The sequence below is a fragment of the Dermacentor silvarum genome, chromosome 3 (genome assembly GCF_013339745.2).
Source record: "Dermacentor silvarum isolate Dsil-2018 chromosome 3, BIME_Dsil_1.4, whole genome shotgun sequence".
In the NCBI taxonomy this organism is placed as follows: domain Eukaryota; kingdom Metazoa; phylum Arthropoda; class Arachnida; order Ixodida; family Ixodidae; genus Dermacentor; species Dermacentor silvarum.
The window spans coordinates 2,783,108-2,790,199 of NC_051156.1; the positions used below are offsets into that span (position 1 = coordinate 2,783,108).

At 39.7% G+C, this 7,092-nt stretch overlaps 1 long non-coding RNA gene across 1 annotated transcript; it reads left to right on the forward strand.

Annotated features, from left to right (window-relative positions):
- Window positions 1-2,429: 2,429 nt before the first annotated feature.
- Window positions 2,430-6,707, forward strand: LOC125943715 (uncharacterized). Its single transcript, XR_007465853.1, has 2 exons — window positions 2,430-2,720; window positions 3,805-6,707. It is a non-coding gene; the product is annotated as an uncharacterized LOC125943715 (long non-coding RNA).
- The last annotated feature ends 385 nt before the right edge of the window (window positions 6,708-7,092 follow it).

Consider the following 7,092-nt stretch of genomic DNA (forward strand, 5'->3'; position numbering starts at 1 on the left):
TACGCTACCTCGGCTCACCCCGCTTTTGGACCCATCGGAGATTACGTCTAACAAGGCGAGTGTGGCGCAATACCGGTTTCAGAGCAACGGCAAGAGGAGACGCGCGCTAAACCAACTCCTCCCTTCCCCCGGCTTTCGCGCGTGTTATCACGTTTCATTGCGCGCCCATCAAGCCACTATCCATCGCGGCTCACCCTCGAACACTTGCTCTCACGCGCGCAGTCAACGGCGCGGGATAGCATCTTATCACACTTGGACTTCATACGTAAGCTCACGGCAACGCCAACAGATAAATTTCACCGGTTGTGTCCATATAATCACTATCACAAGTAAACGGGAATAGTTCTACCTTGTTTAAATTCATGGCTCTTTCATTCGTGAACATTATTTACGTGAAGCAAAATTATCAGTGAGCAAAACATTTTTTTTTCAGCGCGAGGGAAGAAAACCGAAACTAGTTTATGATTTGTGCGGCCCCAAAGTGATCCAAAGTCGGAGCCATCAAAAGCACGGCGCCATTTTGTAGTTGTGTTGCAACATGCATGCGCGAGCTCGCTGTCGTTGTTGAACGGCCCTGAAAGCGCTGCGTTAGGGGCGAGTGCAACCGAACATTACGGCAAGTTACGATGGGAACTTCTTTCCGTGCTACGTGATTGCGACGACAAGAACGGCCAGCAGTAGCGTGTCGCCGATTTCGTCTTTGCCGACATCGAACAAGTACAGCTCGCCGGACCGTGGCAAGCACCCGAAGTGTTGCGGTCTGCACTGCATCGTCTTTCATTGTGATGTGAGAGATCGTAACGCACAGAGACTGCCGAATGCATACGAAAGCCTACCAGCAAGGAGTGACTGGGCCATTTTTCTCTTAACGTATCAGGTGAGTGTATCAGCTTTTGTTTTAGTTTTCAAACGGCGCATACTCGGCACTTCCGGTTTGGCTACATTTTGCGCAACGTTTCTCTTGGCACGACGTTCCTCTCGGCAGTTACAGACGTTTCCTAGGAATGCGCGCGGAGACTATTATTACTCAACTTTCTATTTTGTGTCGTGTTTTATGAAAGAAATGGTTCTTTCATTTGTATTTTTATGTGAGTATATTGGTATTTCTATATTTGGCAAGCATAAATGAGTTCATTGCAAAGTTGTACCTCCCAGTGAGCTGCATATGAACCCAACCAAGTTAATCCTGTCTTGGCTGTTGTACGTATAACAATTTTAACTACATACAGCTGTAGTTGGCTTAATCGCTGTAGGATATTTTGTTGTAAAAGTAGAATTCTGTGTACTATTTTACTGCTGCCATGCAGAAATACTTTTTTCTTGTACCATAGAACACTGACAGCGTTGAATGAAATATAATGAGGTGTGGTGTATCGTACTAATTTAATTAAAAAAATTTCGTCTGTCATGTATCAGAGATTAGTTTACCTTGTAGAAACAATGTTGTGTTATTTCCTACGCTACTGCTGTTGTCGTGCATATTTTGCAATTTTGAAATGTATTTAATTTTAGGTATTGAAGAAGCGGCAACAGCCACAGGAAGTAGCCATCTTAGTCAGTCAGCACGTTATGGGTGAGACATCGTAGCAGGCACTTTGGCATATCTTTTTAGCAGTATGATGCGATTTGTTGTAATTTTTTTGTCCTCGTTCCTGCCTTATTCATTTTAGTATTGTGCAAATGGTAATACGTTAACATAGAGACAGAGTAATCACGCAAGGGCGAGACATGGCTGGAGGAGACAAGACACATAAGCCTCTTTTGTCCGTGTATCAATGTTGCGCAGTTACTCTGTCCTCATCTGCCAACAAGCCAAAATTTCTTGTCAGGTACGATTACTAATTCTCTGTTGTTACAATTTCATCAACGCAACAATGATAGGACATATGTACACACACAGGAACACAAGAGACTTCAAATGATGAAGAGTCATAGAACAAAGAGCATTGCTGGAGCCAATGTTTCGACAAGGAGAATAAGACAAGTCCTCTTGTCAGCGTGTTGGCTCCAGTGACATTCCTTGTTCTACCACAATTTACCGTTAAAAGGAACCATTATTGCTCTTGCTGAAGTATTATGCATTATGTAATAAAAATTAGCAGGGTGAAATGTCAAGAATGTGAAAGTTTTTCTGTATTCTAATGCTAGAGCCAAGACAGGCAGAGAAACAAGAATAAGATTTAGAGAAGCACTTTGTTAGCACTACCCAGTTGGCCAGCTTCATTCGCAGCTTGCACTTTATTGCATTAATGACCATTGAAATTAGTAAATAAATTAGCTTGATTTACTTTTGTCAAGAGATGCTGAACTTGGATTAAGGCAGGTTAAAAATATACAATGACATTTTAAGATGGCAGGCTTGCAATTGATTAGCACACCACTTGGTGGCACGAGCTCAGGTTCGGGTTGCCTACTCTTTTCGTCTTTGCTGGCATTTTCATAAACATAACTTCGGCTTCGTTATTGTTGGGGTTCTAGTGTTGTAGGAGCTAACTGTTTACCTTTATTTGTATTGGTAACCACGTTACACGGACAACTGCTGCATTTTTGTAAATTACGACATGGTAGGACTTGGAACATTTGTGCAAATTTGTTGCAGGTAGAACTTGGCGGCTCCTGCTCCTGCCTTCCACCACCACCCTGTCCCGACTGCTTCCACTAGAGAGTTGTCAACCTTAGTGATGATGCCAAGCAGTCCGATGGCAGACGGCAAGATGCAGGTAAATACATGCAATCCAGCAGTGTCTTGACTGAAGCAGCCTGTAGCCACTCAGCAATGAATTAACCTTGAAGTAGTTCCACTATTCCACGTCCCTCTATTGGTGTAGCAATGCTCAAGTCCACGCAATTTGTTTTAGCCGCCAAAAGGCTATGTGGATTAGACGAACCACGATGCACATTTTGATACTAGTGGAAATCACTTATACAATTTTTTTCTTGCTTAGCACTAATAAAGCTTTACCAATTTGAAAGCAATACAGTGTGCTCTCAGAAGTGATATTTGGCATATTTTTACTAGGACCGCCTCATTGTTAAACCTGCGGATAAACATGCGCCAAAACTGAGTTTTCTGCGAGTTCATCCTCATCTTTGTGCATTTCTGCATGAGATATGTATTTCTGAAACCATTGTGCGTACACAGTACATATCCCGAGCACTTGGATCACGTTAGTTTACAGCTTTTGCTAGAAGCCATTTCTCTGAAAATAAAAATAGGTCATTTTGCCCATTTTTAACGGCCCATAATAAACTGATGATCAAGGAAAACAATTTTAGGTGTAAGGCCTCTTCATTCTCCAGAGAAAACTTTGTTCTGCTCTCACATTGAAGAAACCGGTATCTTGGCTATGCCTTTCAGTGCCTTAGAACAAAATTCACATCCAACTTACACCAGTAAAAAATGTTTCACCTAGAAATATTTCACAAAATGATAATTTGTCTGATATTGAAGGGCCTCCAATTTTTCAAAAGGAAATCCGAAATGGTCGAGGGCTAGGTTGGGGGGGGGGGGAACAGTTGGCATGCAATAGCCTTCTTACAGAAATGGGGCATACGGAGGGCCAAGTAACATACACTTGACATTACGTTAAGGTGAAATTATTGATTCACACAAGACAAAATGACAAGCATTCCATCCTATAAGTAGTTGCTTACATTTATTTATACTTTTTGCACATTTATTTACCTTCAGTCAGGTGATCTGTGTCTGTTTTCATTATCTGCTATGTGTAGATGGCAAGATTCAGATTTGTCCTATGGTGAAGAATATTTTGGTGTTTATAGATGTGGGCTTCTGTTTTTCAGGTTGCTGCGAAATTTTACCCGAGCTGGGCCACACACTTGAGCCAGGCCTCTTGGAAAGGATGCCATAATCAGACTCCACGCGTCGATGTCAGAGGATGCCAGGGATAAAGGCAACCTGTTGTGCCCCACTATTCCATGTTTGGTGACCCTTCTATGTGTTTCACCTATTTCGCAGCTGTACCTCGGCTGCCATCTATCCAAACAGCATCTCCAGCTTTGCCCACTTGTTGAACCATGGGCAAATATTGGCATGGAGTGTTCCCTGGGCTTCATATTCTATTTGCTCTTCAAGATCCTTGGCAAATACTCCTGTTATAAGTTACGTGTTTTAGTACCGACTTTTTAATATTTCCTTTCTCTTGGAATTCTTAACATCTCCTGCTATTATATTTGTATGTATGCCCACTTTCTCGTAGTTATTTTGTACTTGTGTATGTAATTGATAGGTTCTTAACTCTTGTAATGCGTAAGGCTAAAACGCTGACTTACATCATGTTTTGTTCATTTATTAATCTGCAGCGCTGTAAAACGTTCAAGAATTTTAACTCAACTAGTGCCCCGTAGCAGGATAAATTCAAGAGCAAAATTGAGCACCTATTTCAAGCACCCGTTATTTTTTAAAAAGGAAAGAACGTAGGAGCGTGGAAAAAAACAGTATTATAGTAGGAAAACCTGGCTGCCCATCATAAGTGTGTTAATAATGTGACTTCCTTTCAGTGCAATGATACCAGTGGCACTGGTGGACAACGTTTGAGACATGAAACCCATGATACCCTTGGCATTCGTCAATGTGGCAAATAGGCTTGCCACACTTACGAATGCCAACGGTACTGTAGGTTTCATGCACACATTGGTTGTGTTACACCTTATGAGAATTGCATGTCTCGAACATGAAGGTTTACAGCAGTGCTTTGAATGACCACTATATTTCCTAATTTTCAGTATTTATGAAGGCAAGAGTAATGGTACAGATCATGTAAAAATTATTTTACAGGCTATATGCCTATAGATACACACTCCTGATGACACAGCACCGACATGTGGTGGCGGGATGTATGTCTTTATTCCAGATTTAAATATTGCCTTCCAGGCCTGGGTTAGTCTACTACATTGAGAGCCCATGCACTAGAGGGAAGTGAATTAAACTAAGAATGATAAATATCAAAAAATCTTGTTCGTGGCACTAATTTGACAATCAGCAAGGTTCTTTCTGCATTCATTTCCAAATTTGTGATATATTTTATATGACTGGTTTCATTAATGTGAGAACAAATATTTGTTTATTGTCAACACAGTTGATGTCGCCCATTTGCACACCATTCCTTTACAGGCTAAAAATTCAATGTAATAATGGGGTGTTTAAGGTTTTGCGCACTCAGTGTTAAGGGACGCAAATGGTGGCATACAACAGAATGCACGAAAGAACAAAAAAATGCAAGTAGGACATGGGGCTTTGGGGCAGATGCTTTGGTGTGCTATTTCTAAAACTCCCTGCGGTCTGCCTGAATGCATTGTCTAACGCTTTTGTAGAATACATTGGCAGCCACTTATTCAGGCGAAATGCTTCTCGAAACAACTTTTTAAAATTATTTCAGTGAGAGATTTGAAAAAATCTTGCTGCATATGCAGATTTTAATTATGTCAGTGGTTTTTGTGTAGCTGCTATATTTTTTAGTTATGTCCTACACAGTGGCAAAGTATCTGCGGGCACTTTAATGTATATAACAGTTTCTCAAGAATGATCGTGCTGTATCTTATTCAGCTCGTAGACCGCAAAGTGCCGATATCTACCCAAACAGCATGTAAAATTACTGAAACTATGCAAAAAATAGGACACTTTAAATAATTTTGAAAGATATTGCAATTTCAAGTAGATATTAGCATTCTACATACCTTGAAGAGTATGTAAGCCAAATCTCGTTAGTATCGGACAATTGTAAGTGCACAAAGTTATTTGCATGGGATTGTGAAAAAATTATTAAAGTGTACTGAGCTTTACTTGCATAGTCCCACTAAGTTTACATGTTTCGATAGATATCGGCACTTTGTCATCTACAAAGAGCTAAGTTAGCACAATGCTTTTTGTGAAAATGTAATACAGAAGAAACTGCCCGCAAAGATCACTATACATTGTGCCATTGTTTAAGACATAACTGAAGAAATGTAGGAGCTAAACAAAAATAACATATATGAAATCAGCTTGAAGAACCCTCTAATTGGCTTAATTTTCAAACCTCTAGTACAAAAAATCAAAGAAAATCATTTTGAGTAGCATTTCCTTTGAACACAAGATTTAATAAACAAAACGTGTCCCTTGCTATAGTCGCCTTTAACATAGTGACACAACTTCTATATAATCACAAGAACTTTAGATCACAAGAACTTTATATGAGTGACATGCAAATGGGTGGCACCTAATGTAACTTAATGCATTTACTGAGAGTAAATTACAGTCGTTACGTAATCTGCTCTTAGGATGACTTGTGATGAGTAAAAGAAGCCTTCCTCATGTCTCTACTTTTTGCATGTGTCTCAGCTTTTTCTGTATGTGTCTTTTACAGTTGCATGTGTGCCGCTGAGTTCAGTTTAGTTACCACCTGGTCTGCTTCCTTCCTTGTCCTCATGATTCATGCGCTATCTTTGTCATGCAAAATACATCTACCTGTGCTACATATTTTGCCAGCATGATTGATTTATGGCAAGTCTTGTATTAGTGCTTATTGCAATCAGTGAAATTGTTGGTGTCTTAAAAAACTTAGTCCTAAAAAACCATGTTTAGGTCAACTTCAATAAAATGTTTAGCTTAAATATTGCTGTATGTTTTTTGTAATATTGTCAGTTTTCAAGTTTGTATGCACTGTTGCAGATTGTATGAAAGAATAAAATTGATGCACAACTTTTAATATGGTGTTTTTCAGATCAATTTTCAACTCAAGCTAAGAAACATGCATGAGTTGTGTGGGAAAAGTGCCAACAAGAGTACCATAAGGTAAGACAGCTGTTTTTACTGTTAAATTGGATTATCGATTGCCAACCAGTTGCTGTCTTGAATTTTGTACTGCATAGATTATGTAATCTAAGTTGGAATATTGTTTTTATTGCACTTCATTATCTGGTTCTCCTTTTTGCACCAGTGTAGCCCTTTGTTATATTTTATGTGTACATTATTTGCATAGGAGGTTACATCCTAAGTTCTAAATAAAAATATGTCTGAGGGAACAGTGAAATAGGTTTAGCTTAGGAACCTTTTGACATTATAAAATTATGACTTGTGTTGGGGTGAATTGA